This window comes from Callospermophilus lateralis, chromosome 1 (genome assembly GCF_048772815.1).
Source record: "Callospermophilus lateralis isolate mCalLat2 chromosome 1, mCalLat2.hap1, whole genome shotgun sequence".
Classification (NCBI taxonomy): domain Eukaryota; kingdom Metazoa; phylum Chordata; class Mammalia; order Rodentia; family Sciuridae; genus Callospermophilus; species Callospermophilus lateralis.
In genome coordinates, this window is record NC_135305.1 from 93506322 (window position 1) to 93527833 (window position 21512).

General features: G+C 36.0%; 1 protein-coding gene across 4 annotated transcripts in view; it reads left to right on the plus strand.

Moving 5' to 3' along the window:
• Positions 1-6221: 6221 nt before the first annotated feature.
• Stard3nl (STARD3 N-terminal like) overlaps positions 6222-21512 on the plus strand; it is a 69386-nt gene continuing 54095 nt past the window's right edge. For all 4 annotated transcript variants that reach the window (XR_013088945.1, XR_013088944.1, XM_076836286.1 and 1 more), the window contains exon 1: positions 6222-6406. The gene's annotated coding sequence lies outside the window, so the exon portion shown is untranslated. The remainder of the gene's footprint in view (positions 6407-21512) is intronic.

Sequence of the window (21512 nt, forward strand, 5' to 3'; positions counted from 1 at the left end):
ACTGGTTTCAAATTTTAATGGATATACTTCAAAATGGAAAAAAAATTGGAAAGGCTGTACACTCATCTTTGGGGAGGGATAAAAAAGAGAACATTTGAAAAGATCTTTATACTCTACATTCATTATACATCTATATTATTTGAATTCATATATCATTTATGTAAGTAATGTGATTTTTAAGTTAAAAGTTAAAATTAATATGCCATGCTATTATGTCATATAGGTAATGGGTGTGCCTAAGTGCTGTCTTCTTGGTTATTATCAGATATTAGTGAATCTCTCCAGAAAGACAAGTTTTCTTTGAAATTGTTGGGACCTAGCATTGATGATAGCATCAGATATGAATATTGTGTTTTCTAGATTTTTCTTTTTTTTTAGTAGCAAAATGAGAAGAAAGGAATGAAGGAATAGAGAGAAAGTGGAAGATGGGTTCAATCTTTTTTCCTAAAATTTTAAACAGACTAATTTTGTAAACAAATACAAATATTTCAATAACTTATCATTTCCTCCTTATGATGAATGAGTTCAGCAAAAACAAATGCTGAGCACAAAAGTATTGTTTACTTATTTTTTTAAAACAACATTTATTTTTAAAACAACTTTATGGATAGTATAATTTTATAGAAAAACCTTTACATCAGCACAATGCCATCAGACGTTAAGAATTACTAACAATGGTTTTACTTGAATTCTTTTTTTTAATACAGCAAGAACCTCAGTTTACAGATGCCTACAAAAAAACTAAGAAAACCCCCAATAAGTTAAAAAAGCAATGTGGATAATTTTCTTTGAAAAAATTCATGATAATGGTAAACATTGCTTTCCTGGATATTCTGCCATTATTTTAGCCCGTCCTCAATCATTGCCACTAGAATCTTTAGGAGCTCCCTACTGCCAACATAAACATTGTGTGAAAACTTTACAAACATAGCTGGGAAGAACAGACCAATGACCTCTGTATGACTTGTTGGTAGCTTTGCAAGAAAAAGGCCTAATTTGACATGTGGAATTGGTGGTTTGACCAGCCTTGGTTAACGCTGGGTCCACATGTAAGGGAGATGAAGTGGCTTCTTCCCAGGGTCACCAGCTCAGTCTCATGCGTGATGAGTCACAGTGGCAGAAGGGTGCCTTCTTCCTGGCTGTCTTGACTCACTCAGTGTGAAGCAGGAGAGGATTCTCATCGGAGCTGTGGTCCTGAGTTACATGAGAGACCGCAGTGAGCTAAATGGCTTCACCAAAAGGCAACCAAATCCCTCAAGTAAGGAGAGAACAGGATGGAAATGACCAAATTCACTGATGATTTGGGTTGGCAAAATTTTACAGAGTTCTAACATTAGCTGTGGGCTCATAAATCATATTTTATTTTGTGTTTTCTACTGCTGATAGTTAATTTCCTGAAGCTGAAGCTGCATTTTCAATAAGTTCTATAGGAATTTGCATTCTATTCACTAAAAAGAATGAACTAGCATTGAAATCTACATATCAGACCATGTTTCCACTTGCCTCAGAACCCATGCTACTCAATAGACATCCACTATTGCATTCTCCTCTAGGACTAGTGTGTTTTTCTTTTAAAATTGAAACTAGCTATCCCAGGTTTTAAACTTTATTGTAATGTGGTCTAGTGATTTGTTTAATTACTAAGATATTAAAAGGATTGTTCTAGACAAACTCCTTAAAGTATTTTAGTTGAAAATTAATAAATAACAAAAAGACTGCATGGAAAATGGTGGAATAAAATGTGTTTCCCTGCTCCTTTCCTTATATGACCAACTGCAGATCTTCTCAGAATCCAAGTGATTTATCTGTTTAGAATATTCAGAGACTTGTAGTTTCTGTTCAATCAAGGTTATCCTCAAGGGTAAAATATTTTCTCCCATTCTATTGGTTGTTTTTTCACTTTCGTGGTTATGTTCATTGATGTACCAAAGTTTTTAAGTTTGATGAATCCAAGTTATCTAATTTTGTGGTTGCCCTTGTGAATGAATCTGTTTTAATATTTGAGAGTCCATTGCTAAACCCAAGGAATGAAGATTAACAAATAACAGGGCACAGTGGCACACACCTATAATCCTAGCAGCTCAGGAAAGTGAGTTCAAGGTCAGCTTCAGCAACTTAATGAGACACTAAGCAACTCAGCAAGACCCTGTCTCTAAATAAAATATAAAAAAGGATTGGGGATGTGGCGTGGTTATGCACCTCTGAGTTTAATCCCTAGTACCGAAAAAGGGAAAAAGGTGAACTCCACTGGGCACGGTGGTACACGCTTGTAATTCCAGCATTTCAGGAACTTAAGGCAGGAGGATCACAAGTTCAAAGCCAGCCTCAGTAAAGAGAGGTGCTAAGCAACTCAGTGAGACCCTGCCTAAAAATAGAATACAAAACAGAGCTGGAGATGTGGCTCAGTGGTTGAGTGCCTCTGAATTCAACCCTTGATAACCCTCACTCCCTGCCCCCCCCAAAAAAAAGATTAACTCCTATGTTTTCTTCTAATATTAGTTCTTATATTTTAACCATTTTTATTTTGAGCCCATTTTCATTTATGGAATGAGATAGGAGTTTATTTCATTATTTTGCATGTGTGTGTGTATTGGTCCCAGTACCATTAGTTGAAGAGATTATATTTTTGCCCATTTTGTACCCTTGTCAGAAATCAGTTGGTCCTATTTGGAAGGTTTATTTTTAGGCTCTCAACTCTATTCCATTGATCTGTATATCTCTTTATACCACAATCATACATCTTTGGTTACTGTAGCTTTGTTGCAAGTTTTAAAATTGAAAAGTATGAATTATCCATTTTTGTTTCTTTTTTCAAGATTGTTTTGGCTATGAGGGTCCTCTTAAAAATCTAAGTGAATTTGAAGATCTGCTAGCTATTCCTCTTTTGTAAAGATGCCATTGTACTTTAAAGAGATTGCACTGAATCTATAAATGATATCAAAATAAAACTTCTTAGGAATTGAACAGTTTTATTGAGAAAGAATGATTTAATTCTGGGTAGCATTCAGATCATAGCTCTGCAGTATAGACAATAAATATTTATAGATAGAACAAAGAAATGAAGAACAGAAATATCCTGATTGGTTGGAATTGTTTACCTCAACTGGTTTGCTCTGTTGGCTGCCTGTAATTAGCTGAATCCTAGCCCTCCAAGTCAGATTTCAGTTTGTTACATAGGATCTCAGAGTACAGCAAAAAATTTTAAATTATCAATGGTTTTGAGAATTATTGCTAGCTTAAAAACATGTCTCCAACTAATGGATATGTGAAATAATCTTACTTATGTAGAATTTACATTTATTTCAGTATAATTTGTGGTTTTAAGTATAATATCTTTCTACTTGTTGAATTTATTCCTAGGAATTTTCTTTTTTTGGGGGGGTGTTTTTGTAAATGATACTGTGTTCTTAATTTCCTTTTCAGATTCAGAAGCACATGAGTTCAATGTGTTACTACATGCAACTTTGCTAAATTCAGTTGTTCTTTTTTTTTTTTTTTCAATTCTTTGGGACTTTATACATGATCATGCTATTTGTGAATAGAGAATTTTACTTCTTTCTTTCTAATTTGTATGCAATTTATTTGCTTTGCCTAACTGTTATGACTAGTATTTCTAATATTTTGTTGTTGATGCTCCATAGTTTCCTTAGGTTTTGTTCATTTTTCATTTATTGCTGTGTTTTTTTCCTGCTATGACTGAATAATTTCCATTTTCCTATTTTTAAGTTCGTGGATTCTTTCTTTGATATGCTAAACTCCTCTACTGAACTTTCTAGTGAATTTTTCACTTTAGGTACTGTACTTTTAAGCTCGAGATTTTCTATTTAGTTTCATTTATAATTTGTATCTCTATTGATATTGTCTGTTCACAACATTCTCCTTGTTTATTTCAGTTTTTCTATTCATAACTTCCATGAGGTCTTTGAGAAAACTAAACACAATTGATTTAAGTCTCTGACTAATAAGACCAATGTCTGAGCTTTCCTGGGGATGGTTTCTGTTGATTTCTTTTTTTCCTATGAATAGGCCATACTTTCCTTTTTCTTTATTTGTTTTGTAATCCTTTTTTGTTGAATATTGGACATTTAATTTTATAATGTGATAATTCTGAAAATAAAAAAAATGGATCAGCTGGATTTTCATTCATTGCTACTGGGCCTGTAAATTTGTGCAATCAAAAAAAAAATATGTGGCAGTGTCTTTTACTGCTGAATACATACACATATGCTCTGTCACAGTAATACTACTCCTAGAACATACCAAAATTAAATTAGTATTATGTGCATCAAAAGTCAGGTACAAGAATATTTGTAGCAGTATTATTTGTAGTTACCTCAAAATTTAAATAACCTAATGTCAAGCAATAGTAGAACAGAAAAATAAATTTTGGAATTACATTCAAAAATGAAAATGATTGAAGTACTCCTACATTCTTTAATATAGATCAACCTTACAAATATAATACTAAGAAGAGCTACAAGAGTACATACTATTTGTGTCTATTTATAAATGTTTGAAAAAAAGACAAAACTAATTTTGATGGTAGTATTCAGAAGAGTGGCTATTTGTGTGTACAGTTGAGTAAGACTGAGCATGAAAAATCTTCTACATTGCTAATACACATTTAAAATCTTGAAATGGGAGGTGGTTACACATGTTTGTTCCTTTTGTCATCAAGCTATATACTTAAGATTATTGTTTTTCTTTTTCATATGTTATCCTTAAAACAATTTTCATACCTATTTATAACAACAATATAATTGCATTTTTATCAGTTTTCCTAAGGATGCAGGAAAGGAATGTTAAGTATATAAGTTATAAAAACTACTTAGGGGAGCAAATCTAACAATCATTTAGTGGGGCAAATTGAGGAACTCTATTACTAGGATTCAAAATGTGCATATTCTCTGATGCAGTATATTCACTTGTTGGTTTCTCCATCCTAGAAAATACTTGTACATAAGTACAAGAAATTATAGAAAGATACCTACACACATTTAATGAATTATTATTTTAGTAATAATAATAAAATGAAACATATATGTCTGAGGGTGGGGAAATGTAAATTGAATTGTACATATATTGGTCCTGAGAAGTAACATACAGCAATTCATTCATTCACTCATTCATTCATTCATTCATAAATTTTTGCAGTGGTTGGGCTTGAATCCAGGACCTTTTACATGCTAGGCAAGTGCTTTACTACCAAGCCATAACCCCAGGCCTAGAGCATTTTTTAAAAGTCAGGTAGATTTATATATAAACATGGGAAGATCTCAGTGTTGAGTACAGAAAACAAAAACTTCTACACAAGAACTAGGAGTCATCATCTAAGGAATGGGTTTGTAATAAGTGCCTGAAAAGGTTATTCAGTAATTCGTAACGGTAAGAAAAAAAAAATGAACTGATATTATTTCACTTGTGTAATTTAAAATCAACAATAGCACTCAGAATGACTTTGGAAGAATATCCAAAAAATCAGCAGTACCGGTCGACTCCAGTGGCAACTGAAAACCCGAGGAACTGAGATGTGAAGAATATTCACTGTCTACCCATTGTAACTGTAAAAATTTGAACGATGTAACTGTAGCATCTACTAGGGGAAAAAGCAAAGTTAGTCTAAATAAAACAATAAGTGATGCCCAATCTCAAAGAAACATACACATATAATTAGATACAACTATAAGTAAGAGATGTTAGTTACGCAATAGACTCACAGAGAAAATGTCTCCTAAATAGGTCTGGAGGACTTGAGAATTCAAAGTGGATCTAACACAGTACTGGCATAGAAGTGGGACGCCCTATTTCTGTACAGAAGAGATCAATGGGAGGTGCCCAGAGGATCTGAAATCCTCCCTGTGATTGTTTTCCACGAGCCCAGGGGCTATATTCCTACCAAGTGACTGAAAAAAAGTGGCAAAGGCATAATCGTAAAAAAAAGAAAAAGCCCACACTAATTAAAACGATGTAGTACAAATTGCGGGAAAGCCCAACCAGCTCAAGGTTTTCGAAGTCAGAGTCCCAGATTCCCACCCGTTCCTAAGGGCAGTCCAGCTCCCCGGCTCCCGTCTTCCCCCGTCTCTTATTGGTCAGTAGATGACTGACATATTTTCTGTCCAATCGAGTAGTTTCTCTAGAGCTCGCCAAGCACTCAGTCTTTGGACCCTGGAGCGAGATGCGGCTTCTGTGCGTGAACGTCAGCGTGTTGACGTCATGGCCGGGTACTCGAGGAGCTCCTAGGGCGGCAGGCTGCGGGCGGTGGGCTGCGCTTCGCTTGCTGGGCTGGGTGCCTGGTCCCGCCCCACCGAGCCCCACCCCGCCGCCCCGGAGATCCCTGGAGGGCGCGACCACTGAGCCACTGTCTCCGGGCCAGTCTGGGGCGGCCGGCCCGGAACCACCCGATGAGGTAGGCTGGGTTTCGTGTCACCCTGTTTGACAGGTTCGAAAACTGAGTCCCTGAGGTCAGGCCACCTAACTGGGTTCCTGGAGAGTCCAGCAGACGGAGGCCATAACCCTGTCGTTCCCTTCTGTTTACGGAGCCCTTGCGAGATCCCCCCCCGGGAAGGAGGAGGGACAAGGCATTTATAATGGATGCAAAAGTGAAGTTGCAGATTTCCAAGACCCACTGCTCCCAGGGCAGGGATTTAGGGACGGATTCAGGTAGTGAGGTCTCCATTTCTTCACTTCGCGGGCCCGAGCGAGGTCCTTGTGGGGTCCATCCCTATATTGGGCCATGGACCCTGAAGAATGACCAAGGATGGTGACTAGGGGGTGAAGCGTGGGTTGTCCAGACACAGTCGTTTATGGGCCTCTTGTATTCATCAAGAAAGGCCATGTTCAAAACAAAACAAAATAAAGATTAAAGTCTGAGTCATGATTGTTCTGGAGATGGTTTCAGTTCACTGCTTTGCCCACTCATTTTGCATTTTTTTTTTTTTTTTTTAAATATAGGTAGCATGCTTTCTTTTGGTTTAGAGTTAGGAAGGGATTTTTTTTCCCCTCTGATTTCAAACATGGGTTAACACTGGCATTTTTCTTATCATTCTCTTAATATAGCAGTTGTTCATCATTCATTTATCTTCTATTTCACAGGTGGAATTACTTGAATAAATCTCTTGACTCATAAATAGTTTGGATACATTCAGTGAGGTTGCAAAGTAACAGGTCTAATTTCTAAATACACTGGAGTTAGTTCAGTGTGTTATGTCAGATTTCTTTGTGTGGAAGGTTTCTGAAAGGTAGTTACCATCTATAGTCCATCTGCCCATCTCTCTATCTAGAAGCAAGATTTGATGAAACAAAACAACTTACCATATCTGTGCTTTATTTATGTATTCTGATAATAAAGTAGTGGGTAATTAATGTACATGAAATGAAAATATGTAATGTACAATATATAGAATATAATGTATACAAACTGTATGATATAATATATAATATTTTGTATTATCAGGAAGCATTTATTCTCTTTAAGATCTTACCATCTCTAACATGGACCTTTTAAAGTTGCATTATTGCATTATAGAAAACTGCATTAAAGAAATGAACTTTATGGCTTCTGATGACTACTTATTTTCATAGAAGGAAAGGTGATTGATGTAATTTTGAATTTATTCATTGGACAGTTTCATCTGATGAATATCTGTCTGGGCTACCCATTGTTTCAGGTATTTGGGATTGAGTAATGAACAATTTAGATGAGGTCCCTCACCTCAAGACCTTGTCTTTTGATGGAGATACAATGTACATGCAAACCAAAAAATGACTTTAGGTAGTAATAAATGTTAGAGAATATATTACAGGGGAAGGAACTCTGGTATACTGGGGGTGTGGGCAAATTTACCTGTGGGGAAGATTTTCCTGAGAAGGTGATGGTTGGAGTGGTAACTGAATGTTTAGAATGAGTCAGCCATGATAAGATCTGGAAGTTTCTCAAATAGTGCAAAGACAAAAACAAAAACAAAAAAACAAAACTAAAGAAAGAATGAGTTTGGCATGTTCTGAGGATGAAGGGAAGCTAGTATGGCTAGAGCAGAATAAACTTACGGGAGAGTGATGTGGGGGGACAGTGATAGGAGGGGATACTGGAGAGGTGAGCAGGAGCTGTATCATCTGTATCTGCTGTGAGAGTTGCAGACATGTTAAGGAAAGATGATGTGTGTATCTATCTATCTATATCTATCTATCTATATATCTACATCTATATATCTATCTCAGAGTCCTTGTTCTTGTTTAGAGGCATTCATAAGTTCTGACAAACTTTCTGCCTTTTGGTTATGAAATTGTTATATTATATATGTAATATATATTTTATATTGCATAATATACTATGAATTATTGTATATTATATGTGTGTATATATAGAAATATATATGTGTGTGTCTGTGTGTGTGTGTGTGTTTGTGTATATACACACACACATACATATGTATGTGTATGCATATATTTCTTCCTTCTTCCAGGGGTCTTTTTAATGAAAAGAATGTCCATGTAGTTGTTTTTTCATTGTTATTATGTATAGGACTCAAAGCCTTTGTTTATCTTCAAGGGCTACTTTTATCTCCTAACCATGAATCTTCTTCCTTATTATCTTTACCTTCTTTCTATTAGGAAAGCACTGTCAGTCTGCTGTATCCCAGCCAAGCTCTAGGAAACTGCGTTAATTGGTTAAGTAGATATTACTGCCCAGGGATGCTCTGTCTGCTTTTATTTAATGCATACAGTGTGCCAAGTACATTGCATACATTCTGATCCTTCCACCATCTTGCAAAGGTAAATATTAGACCTTTTCAAGAGTACAGGAAAGTTACTCTTAAGGCCACTCAGCTGATTGCGATGGAGCTCATTAGCCTTACTCTGAAATCTTAACTTCCTTCTGCTTCACCCCTTGCTTCTTTGAATATGTAATAGCAACTGCATATCTCTGTTATTTAAACTTTGTTTCATGCTGTGGCATTTTAGAGATTGTGTGATTTGACCTTTAGTTTAAAGGTGGAGCTGTGGAGGCCCAGAGAAGTTCATTGATTTCCAGAACAAAACACAGTGTAAAAACTGATGGCAGTTATAACCCTGCTGATTTTCAGCCCAATTTTTTTTCTTCTCTACCTTCTTGACTATCCCACAATATTTCTGTGTATATAAATATAAAAACATAATAATTTAACATCTAGAATGTACTGCCCATAAACTCTTAAAAGGTAATTTTTAAAAAAGATGAGACAGTGCTTTTTCTTGGGCTAAAATAACCCTTTGCTTTGTTTTTCTTCCCTTTTCTGAGTAATGAGTAGGTGTAAACTCTCTGGATGAATCCTTGGTTTTTGTTAGAAGAACATGATTTAAAAATGACTTTTTAAAGTTATAATTTCAGAAATTTTTGAAAGAGAATTTAAAATTTGTTACTATTTTCCCAGCTTTAACCTTATGCTTAGAAGTGTGGGAATAATGCTTAGAGTTTGGTAGCTCATAGTTTCTGGTGGCAACTAGAGTTTGTTCTTATAATTAAGGAAGTCCTTGGGTCAGCTCAGTGGTGTAATTTCTCTTTTTTAGAAATATATTTTTAAAAAGTAGAAATTAGCTTGCAAAATAAGAAAATTTAAAAATAACTATTATTTATTTCTAAACTTTGCTTATTTTAATAATTATGATTAGAATATATGAAATAAAACAGATTGATAAATAGATTAATTTGCTTTCTGGGTGATTTTTTGACCAATCTTCTTAATGAAGATTATCTTTTTTTATTAGCCAAACTAGAATACTGTTAAAGAAATTAATCTTATTTATTAAATGTTGGAAGATGTTTAAATTTAGACAAAAGACAGCTTTTGCTCTTTAAGCTACAATAGTAAAACAATGTTTTGATGGAGTGTCTCTGTCTCAAGATTGTTCATGCAGTTGATGGCCAAGTTCAAATAATCCAGGATGTTGTGATTTGATCCCACATTTTAGTAGTAGCATCCATGTGAACCAGCACACTAAACTGTAATCCTGGCTTTTAGTTTTGGTGCCATTACTTGTGTTCTGCCTGTAATGCTCTTTGGATGTACAACTCCAGCTGGTCAAAGTTCTACCTGTACCACTCAGTCCACTCAAATGCCAAACTTACAAGAAAAAAAAAAAAATCTCCTGTGTTTTTCTAGTGGCAGCCTTTTCTTTTCACAGAACTTTTGGGAGTTTTTCTTAACAACCTGGTATACCAATCTTGATATTTGTGGTAATGCCCAGTAGTAGACATGGATCTCCCAATCTTTGTTGACTTTAGGTTAAAGGACAGCAATCTGTGGTATTAATGCAATGGTTTTTACAGATCCTAGAGCCCTCTAGTTTTATTTACCCATTTATCACTCTTGTCTTTGAGAGAGGCCCTGTTAGGCTTTTCTTGGTTTTGGTTCTAGAAGGTCTTTCCTGTTTCAGTTAAGGGTCTGACTTCTACAGTTGACCAGAGGTCCCTTTAGAGGACCTCACATCTTTGGGCTGTAAATGTTGAGAATACACTTTTACAAAATAAATGAATAAAATCAGTGAACTCTGTGTTAATGGGATTGAGAAATAGTAACAGCGATTTCTACTTCTCAGTATTATGGATGAGAAGACAGGCTCACAGAGAAATTAGCTCAGGGCCCCTTAGATTCTTCCAGTGCTGGTCTATGAAGCCTACTCATTACTCATGACTCCTTACAGCAGGAACTTGTTACAGGCCATCATTGAATCTGAAATCCTGCGTCAGAACTCCTGGCAGCCTCTTAAATGATGTATCATCACAGCTAGGGCCTTTATCATTGCTTCCCTTGTTTTGTTTGGAGTCAACATAGATCTGGAGTTGCTGTGAATCAAGATCAAAGCCTGAACACTCACCTCAGTCTAGCTCTGAGCTATTTAAACCTGGAGGGTCTTTCTGGTCAGGCATTGGTAGTATTAGGTTCAGTACTTTTTATTTTAAAACTCTTCTTTTTTATTTCCTCTGTGTTGCAACTTTCCAAGAAATATCTTGGGACTAGTTAGTGTGAATGTCCTCATTGTATTGAATCTGGAGGTTAGAAGGATTTGGCCTACTGTCTTCTAAATTGTGGTAATCACGGGCTTCTATGTTGTGTATTTTCAGGACAATATATATTCTTTAAATATTTTTTTATTTATTTAAATATTAATGGTTATACATAGTTGTTGGGTTCATTCTGACAGTGTCAGTGTTTCTCATCCTCAGCACCAGTGACATTTCAGCTGGAAAGTTCTGTATTTTTGGTGGCTGTCTTGTTAAGGACCCTCGCTGGCCTCCTGATGTCAGTGGCATCTCATCTAGTCCTGACAACTAACAATATCCTCATTATTGCCAAATTCTCTAGGGCTGTAGGGTTGGAGGGCACAGTCCTTTGCCCTCCTCTTACCGTCCCATTGAGAACCACTGTTTTATATAAACTAATTAATTCCCCAAGCAGTCCTCAAAATTAAGAGTTTTATTGTCATGTTATAGAAGAAGAAACTTAAATAGAGAGGTTGGGTAACTTGTTCAAATTATACAGCTAGTCAGTGGTAGTACTAAGCTGTAAAACCAAGCAGTGTAGTCGGTGAACTCTGACTCAGCAAAGCCTACTCTAGATAATTACTATCTATTAGGGATCCAAAAACCCAGTAAGGCAGAAGGAAAAGTAAATGCTTACAAGGACCAGGAAGGCCTAGCAGCAAATAAGGTGTCTGTGTAGCAAACTGGTAAACTGAGAATATTGCCCAAATTTCCTATTTTTCAAGAGAAGCTAGAAATCTAGATTTTATTTATATGAAAAACTCCTTTTCATGTTGACAATTTAGTGTTTACAAAACATTGTGCAAGCCAGCAGACACACCCTGTCACCTATATATGGGCAAGATTTGGCCATAACATCATTTTGAGGTCTTTTGTGTAGATTTTGCAGTACTTTGGCAGTCCAGGATGTGTGTGTTCATTTGATAGGGAAAATAAGGTCTATTCTCTATGGGGAGCAGAAGGTTGGTATAAGGATAGAAGGGTAGGTCTTCTAGACTAGCAGTGGTTGTCTTATGTTCTTTTAAGGATAAAAAAAGAGCATGGCATAAAGCTGGTCATTCAGCACACTTTGAAATGTTAATACTTGCTGCTTAGTTTAAAAGTTATGGACTTCTCACAGCTTTGGAAAGCACTGTTCATAACTTTTTTATTTTATGACCTCCACTTGTCTATGTGACCTCCACTTGTCTAAGAATTAACATAAACATCTCAGAGGACACTGAGGACCCTGAGAAAACATAGGTTCTAGAATTAAATGACTGCATACTTGAGAAATGAAGTACAGTCATACCTCATTTTCATGACAACCCATAAACATGGAGTCCATGTTTAACTCCCTGCCTGACATGGCTCTGTGCTAAGTTTTTAGAAGCCGTAAACTCTTTCTGTCCTTGGTGTTTTCCTTGTCCTCAGGACCGTGGCATCCTCAGTCAAGAACACAGTCTCATGCTTGCTTTTCATATCCCTTCATGATCTGTCCATGCACTTCTGTTCTAGCCTTCCAGTCACATCTTTTCTGTTTCTCTCATGTGGGCCTCTCTTCAGACCCAGGGTAACTGTTATGGTGTAGATATTAGGTATCCCCAAAAAGCTCAAGTGTGAGACAATGCAAGAAAGTTTAGAGGTCAAATGATTGAGTGATGAGAGCCTTAATCTAATCAATGCATTAATCACCTTACGGGGTTAACTGGGTGGTAACTGCTGGCAGATAAGGTGTGGCTGGAGAGACTGGGTCAATGGGAGCATGCCCTTGGGGTTTACATTTTTCCCCCAGTGAGTGGAGCTCATTCTTGCTGCTTCCTGGTGGCTATATCCTGAGCCACTTTCTTCTGCCACACTCTTCTGCCATTTGTTCTCCCTCTCCTCCATCCCAAAGTAATAGTCAACCATGTATGGATTGAGACCTCTCAAACTGTGAGCACCAAAATAAAATTTTCCTCCTCTAAAATTGTTTTTGTCAGGCCTTTTGGTCACAGTTGCAGAAAAGCTAACTAAAATAGTAACTCATTGTTCACTGACATGCTTCTTGAACTTTCCTCTGTTTTTGGTTTGCTCTAGTCTGCCTCTTTCTTGGAATAGAACAGCTTTTCATTTCTTCCAGATTCATATATTTTTTCTAAGGTCAACTTTTTCATGAAGCCTTTTCTGGTCACAAAAGGTGATATTCAATCTTCTTTATATTATAATTATCTTAGACTGTTTTCTAATTATTTATATAATTGTGTTACTTCTTTAGGAAAGGGTACTTTAGGATGGAGACCAAGTCTTTTCCATCTTCATTTTCCTGTGGGGTGATTAACATATGTTTTACATGTGGTAGATAATAAATATATCTATTTATTTCAGGCAGGTATTTTCCCACTTGTGTAGTGACTTATTACATTTTTTTCATATTTATGATATATTTGTTTCCATTTTAGTGTGTTATTAGAATTATTTCACAAACTAGTATTCAAAATATATTGGAAAGAGGGATGACCAATTTAGATAATTTTGGAAGATTAGGCATCTTTTGTTAATTTCATCATCAAGTTCAGTTACTGGAGATTGTTCTTGATTTATTTAATATGTTGAAACCTCAGTCATGTGTAAACTTGTCTAATTTTAGATATTAAATATTCAGACTCTGTACTTTTATAAAATGATATTTGTAACTCATTACTTCAACAAATAAATCAAATGCCTAACATGTGCCAAGTATTTCTCTGTGTGCTAAGGATATGGAAGCATTCTCTAGGAGCTTTTGGTGTAATCCTAAGAAAAAGAGCTGTTAATGATATCTGAATATGAATGATTAGAATGATATGTGGAATATACACTAAATAAATATGTGTATATGGAATACAATAAGGAAGGATATATGGAATATATATTATTCTGCTTCCTGTTGCTATAACAATGTACCTGAGGTTGTGTAAAGAGGTTTATTTAGCTCAATTTTTGAGGCATCCAAGATCAAGTGTCTCATTGGTTTGTTCTTGGGGAGGGTCCTCTTGACTGCTTCACAAAATGGTGGAGGAGCAGAAAAGGAAATGCTGTGTGTAGAAGTGAGTGGTCAGATGGTGAGACAGGAGAGTCAGGAGATAGGCTTGATCTTTTTTTTTTTTTTCAGAGAGAGAGAGAGAGAGAGAGAGAGAGAGAGAGAATTTTTTAATATTTATTTATTTTTTTAGTTTTCAGCGGACACAACATCTTTGTATGTGGTGCTGAGGATCGAACCTGGGCCGCACGCATGCCAGGCCAGCGCACTACCGCTTGAGCCACATCCCCAGCCCAGGCTTGATCTTTTATAACAGCTTTTTTGAGAACTAACTGGGGTCCCATAAAAATGACATTAACTTCTTCCAAGAGTGATAACCCTTAATGACCTAATTACCTCCCACCAGGTCTCATCTCTTAAAGGTTCCACATTTCCTTATACCACCACACCGGGGGAACATGCTTATGGCACACAAAACTTGCAGGGAGGAACTCAAATCAAAAGTTCTAGGGATGTCCAAAACACAGCATTAGGGGATCAGAGGAAGTTTGAGGAAGTGATACTTAAGCTTCCTTAAACAATTAATAGTCTTTTACTGCTGTTAATAGTGTGGTGGAAGAAAAGGCATTCTATGCAAGGGACAAATACAACAAAGGTAGCCATAGTGCAAGAGAGCAGCTGGAGCATTGGCTGAGGGAAATGATGTTTTAAGCAGAGAAATGAGTGTTCTGGAGGTGAGACATAATTGATGGAGTAATATATAAGAGAGATTTGAGAAAACAGTGAAGTTGACTGGTGAGAATTAATAAGGGGATTAAATTAGCTACCAATAAGGAATGTTTTGAGGTTGGAAGTAGCAGAAGAATAAAACTTAAGCACATTTTTTTTAAAAAAAAGCTATAAACAAGATATTACTGGTTATTATTGGTTAATTATTCTGATCATAAACATTTTAAATCATTTGCAGGCTGTGTGTCTATATCAATGCCTATATTTTTAGACATAAGTTTTTTATTTTATAATTGCTTATCTTTTTAAAAACATGTAATATCAAAATTTTCAAGAATGGTGCCAATTTCAGCTTTTATTGAGAACCTGTGACTTTAAGAAGATCCTACTACTTTGTTATATTCTCTGCCTTTGTTACCTGTGCTCTAAACCTGCTCTCCTTATCAGTACAGCACACAATATTTTGGAGGTATATTAGCCCATTGTTTGACTGAGTTTTATAGATACCGGCCTTTGATATTTTTTAAGTGATTCTGTTTTCTGAAACATAAGCTAGGTTGATATAGGTGATCCAGAACTCATATCTGATGCTCATCTTTTGAAGGTTTAGTTTCCTGTTTTATTGCCAGTTGGAAAGAGAAAAGAATACTAAATCTAGGTTATCAAGATTTTTTGATTGTCTTTCCCTATCTGTCACATGCACTAAGCTTTCAACGGCAAACCTTGGGCTACAGTAGAGATTAGGAATTTATTTTTGGACCTGTGTGCCATCCTGTCAATGTATCACCTTATAGGAAATAAAGTATGCAATTTCTCTTGAACATGAATTGGAATGGCTTCTCTTTTATTGTCCTCCTCTAGTTTGCGTAATAGGAAGTTGGTGTCATATCTTCCCCAATGTTGCTACTGGACTACCACTCCAGCTACCACAGGGGCAATGAGTGGAAGATGGCCTTGTCACCTAGAGTGACATTTTCAGTAACCATTATCTCCTGTCTTTCAGAGAAGGAGTCTTGTGATATTGAATCAAAACAACAAAAACATACACAAAAAAACTTGCCTCTGCATAGCTCTGCTGACTGCTTACCAGTCAGCTTATAATTCAGCTTCTGTTTTTTTTCTGTATTGAAAAGATAGGTCTTGGAAGGCCTATGAAGAATATGTGATGAGCACAGTCTTAAATCAGTCTTTGGAATGAAAGATAGTTACTAAAACAGGTGTATACTTTCTGTGATTCCTAGTAGAGAAGTGAGCTGACCACCATTGATGCTATTGATTTTCAGATATAGCTCAATAAAATGTCCAGGTCTGTGTTGAGAGGTAACAAGATTTGTTTGAAAGTTGTTTGCAAAAAGAGAAAAATAGAAAAAAAAAGTTGCTTGTAGTGATAAGTGTTGAAGAAGTGGCTTTGTGTGGTACAGAGATGTTCTCATATTGAATAGAAGATATTGTAAGTTTTTTAATGGAGGGGCTTTGATCTGTCTGAAAAATAATTCAACTAAGACAACATATCTCAAAGAGAAAGCTTAAAGTATTCCTAGTAATATATATGAGCAAGGAGGAGCACCAAGGCTCCTTTGAATACTTATCTGCTGATGGCTGAAGAGTTAATGAGTCCAAATTGGCAGAGAGAGTGATAATTTCATGCTAGCCTTCAGGTATTTTATAATACATTTATTATGAGTTTTAGGAAAGTTAATTGTAGATTTTTCTCTGTGGGAACAAGAAAAAGTTCTGGAAAATGATGGGCAGCAGGCAAAAAGAAAATCAGCAGTCTTTTGTAGAAGTGACCTTATTTGTCTCCTGAAGGGAAATGGGATTATAAATATCTTCTTCGACTTGGAAGATTAAGTCAAAGGAATTTCTAGGTGAGCTGTGGAGAAAATATTTGAGTGTAGATGTTAGAACTGATACAAGTAAGGGAAACAACCGCAAAATCAATCTGAGTACCAGAGAGATTAACAAAGAGGGAAATGAGGTTGGAGCAAGAAAGTAGAAATTGAGGAAGTTACCAGTGGAGACCATGTTGTTCCACTTCCTCTGGGCAACCTGAGAGCTGCATCTGAAAAAGGTGATACACAAGTCAAAGAACATTTTTGTTCCTCAGAGCTTATCTTGAAAAGGACTGTCATCAAACCAGTGATGAGGTGCAGCTGTAACATGCCACCACCCCTTTGACTTGCTGGTGCTAGGGAGATAATTAGCTACCAACTTGTTGACCCCTGTGGGATTGGTGAGCTAACAGGTCTTATGTATCACCCCACGTGACTTTGGCCACTCTGTGACATTTGCTATTTTGCTAACTTGTAGTTCGTAGAAGAATAAATACATATTAGCAGATGTCTTTCTTCTACCTGGCTTCTTCTTCCTCTGGACCATACAACATCCCCAGTGTGGCATATTATTGTTCAGAGTATACACTTCATTTTTTCCTTCTTTATGATCATTCACTTGTATTTTTTATATATCTTCCTTTTGAGTAGATACAAATTCTGCTGAGAACAGGAGAACTCTTGTATTACCTTTTAAATCCATTTAAATATCTGTGTGGTATTATATTTTATTGGTTTCAAAGTCCATGGTTTACCAAAATGGGAACACTTAAGGGCTCATATAGGGCCCATCTCATAATAATTCTCAGTTTTACAAATAAAAGTATGCTTCAATAGTTTTTGCTTTTTTCTCTAATGGCATGAAAGGAGAAACTTGTTATTAGTATACTTTTGGAATTTAAATTCCATGTATATGCGGTTGACTCAGAAATACACATCTCTGGCCAAGACTGTCCCTGAACTTCGGATTCATATCTGTTTATTTCATCAATTTGAATATCACATACTTCACATAAACAGAATGGATATTCTCTCTTAAAATTGCCCCTCCTCTATCCCTGTTTCAGTAAATAGCAATCCCTTTCTCTTATTTTTTAGTCCTCATTTTCTCCTATGAATCACAACCAATCTACAACCAAATGCGTTAGGCTGTCTTTAGAACCAATGAATTGGTTACTCATGAGAAACTAATGTGACTCCATTTTAAAAAATAAATAAATAAGAGCAGCTTCTACCTCAAGGCCTGTCCTAAGGAAGGTCTGCAGCGCCAAGTGTCCCTGACTCAGTTAGGCTAGGTGAGGACCCCTAGCAACCCCCCTAGCAACCTCCAATCAGCATAAGACAGGGAAAATACCTAGAATGCCAGATGACCCCCACGTAGTTTATGGTGGTTGAGAACATGTTAGGAAACCATGTAGTTTAGCACGTACACCCCTTGTGGCCTAAACCAATCAGTTCAAATGAACCCCCCTCTTGTACTAGCCAATCACCCTACCCAACTTGTTCCCACCAGTGAATGTGCTAATCAATGTTAAGAGTTGTTGTTTGATTTTCCCGTGGTATGGAATGATTTGTGGTGTGATGTTGTGAGGCATAGAGTATCCCCTCAAAACCTATAAAATCTCACTGAACAAAGGACCGGGACTCACTCCCTGGGACCACTGCGTCGGGAACAGTTGTGAGTCCAGGCTCAAGCTTGCAATAAAGACTCTTGTGTGATTGCATTGGATTCGGCCCCTGGAGGTCTATTGGGGTCCCACGAATCTGGCATAACACTCCACTGCCATCACCCTGTTCTACTGTTAGTACAGCTTCTCTCTCAGTTATTTCAGTGGTCTGCTGACCATTCTTCCTACTTCTGTGCATCTCTCAACAGAGCAGCCAGAGAACCTCTTAGAGCTTAAGTTGGTCATGTTTCTTTTCTGCTGAAAACCATCTCATTCAGAGTAGAAGCCTTTGTAGTGGTATATACAGTCTGACAGGCCCAGCCCCTGTTAACTTCTCTGTCCTTATCTCCTGTTGCCCTTCCACTCATGATTCAGCCCCTCTGTCCTACTGGCCAGCTTCACCCCTCACAAGACCTTTGTCCTCTGTCTTCCTTCTACCTGCAGTGCTCTTCCTTCTGATGTTTCCCTGGCATTTTCCCCTTATCTCTTAGTTTTTGTTCAGTTAGCACCTTCTCAATGAGATTAAATTGATTACCCAGTTTACAGTTACTGTGTTCCCAGTACTTCTTTGTTCATAAACATCTCTGATTTCTAAAAGGTAAACTCTGGAAGAATAGGATACTATTTTGGTTTGGTTAATAACCGCATGCCCAGAGCTCAGAGAATGACCTGCCACAGCATTGGTGCACAAATATACTTGCAGATAGATACCACTCAGATAGATACTACTGTCTGAGTAGATGTGGTAGGTTCTTGGCAGCCTTTGACATTCCAGGCATTATCCAGTGCAATTCTTAATCTTATATTACATGTTCAGATTCAGCTTCTCAGTATTTGATGTTTGTCTCATAAATTATGAAAATACATGGGATTAACATTTACCTAGCCATCTTTAAATCTTAATATTTTTTCCTGTAATTCATGTCAAATAAATGTTTAGTAATATGTTTAATATTACTATAGGAAATTGATCACTTAGAAATCAAGTCATTATAAGAACAGGCTTGGGTTTTGTCTTCCAGGGGAATGACTTAGAAGCACCATAACTTTAATTTTTTCTCCTCATTTTTCCTAAGTCATTAATTTCTAAATTAATTGTCAAAAGGTTTAGTTCGTTAATGCACACAGGGTTACTTTTATCTGCTAATGTTAAAAGAAGTAATTGAATGAGAAAACTACTGAAAATTACAGAACTTTCATAGGCAGCCTTTACTGTTGTGTATATGTGTTTGCAGCATGGATGAGGGCAGAACCCAAGCAGCAAAGAGTTAGCACATTTGCCAGGATGAAATTAAAGCATTAATTATATCCTAAAGGAATGTAAACTGCACTGGAAAAAAAATGAGGCCTAGGAAATAAACACACAGAAGAAATCCAGGGAAACAATATGGAGAGTTATTACCATAGAGTTGGTCTGTAAATTCTTAAAAGAAAGGAGGAACAGAAGAAAGTGCACTTTAAATGTAGTTGTAAGTGCTCCAAGTCAGCTCTATGCAGCAAGTTACACCTGGTATACCTGAGCTTGGTAGGTGATGCTTTGTAAAACATCTGCCTGGGGAGAGTCTGAGTTTTATTGTAGGGAACAAATGAAGGAGAAACATGGCTTTTAAATGCTCATAGTAAAATAACAATTTGTGCGCATTTCTACTAAAAATCCTAGCAAACTATAGACCTCAAATCATTGTGTGATATGACTTCACTCTTTCTTTTAAAGAAGCCTGATAACAGCAATTAAGATTACTAGGTATTTAAGTGACACTAGCTCAAAATTTAAACAGAATGACTCCTATCTGCAGTTACAAGCACTTTAGAAGTCAACTGTTCCCTGTTTATGTTAGGTAATTTTATAGTTGTAGTAAGGGCTAAATAATTTGAATGCTCAGCAATATTATATTGCTATTCCTTTTTGTTTATCACTGCATCATAAACTTTCATGTGCATAAGAACTTTTTTGCAAAGGTATGTGTACAAAATCCACATACATTCTTTTTATAGAATGACTTAAGAGGTTTTTGAGGATAATTCCAGTTTCTCACTCCACATTTTTAAAGGTAGCACATACTTTAAGCAAAATTAATGATGTTTTTGCAGCAAAAATTTGTATTTACTTCCTTTGCTATATAGACATACTTTACATGTGTATGTGTATATTATAAATATTGTGTTCAATTATATTTATCATATATAGATAGATAGATAAAACAACTCTATCCCAAAACATCCTTATGTTTTTCTGAACTAATCAGAAGTGAGTCACATACTTCAGCATGTGTCTCCTAAGAATAAGGGCATTCTTTTGTATTACCAGTACAAAACTATAATCAATTCCTCCATTGTCTTTTGTAGTCTTTTGTTTTTTAATTTAAGATTCAATCTAGGCTTATTCATTGCATTTGATATTTGTCTCTTTTGGCTCTTTCAGGTTGAAGAGTATTCATACCACTATTCTTTTTTTTTTTTTTTTTCTGTTTTCTTTTATTTTTTACCATGTTGAATTCTCTTGGAGTTTAGTATAGTTACATTGTAGAATGCCCTATGTACTGTGTTTTTCTGATTGTTTCTTAAACTAAATTCAAGTTAAACATTTCTGGCTGGGATATATCATAATTAATGTTATATACTTATTACAACACAATAAAAGACACATCATACCAGCTTCTGCATTGGTGATGCTGTTCAATTACTTGGTTCAGGTGTTGCCTGCCAGACCTCCCTACTATAAAGGTATATTATTCCCAATGAAATTAAATAATTCAAAAAGTGATATTTTGAAAGTATGAATATCATATTCCCCAGCAACTTTTAAATAATTGTTATCATGTGATAATGATGTTTGCCTGAATCAGTTACTATTACTGTAAGTGACAATTATTGGTTTTTCTAATTTTATTTCTTTCTACATTTTTTTTTACCTAAATTTTTTCTGTAAAGGAGAACTCTTCCCACCCCTCTCTATTTTTACATTATGATCATGCTGTCTTGGGGTATTTTTACTTTTTCAAAAATAAATTCTAACATTGCTGTCTTTATTCATTTTTACATTTAATTTTTCTCAAACAAGCCAGTGGGAGCTCCTTTAAGACAGCTACACACACAAAAAAAAATTTTAAATAGTTATGGCTTTTTTTGTCTTTAGGAAATTGTTAAAGTATCCTCCTGTATATTCTTCTAAAAGCTTTTAGTTTTAAAATTTTTATATTTAGAATATGATCCATCTTAAATATTTTTTACATGCTGTAAGTTAGGGCTTATTCATTTTTCCAAATTTGATATGATTGTTTCAG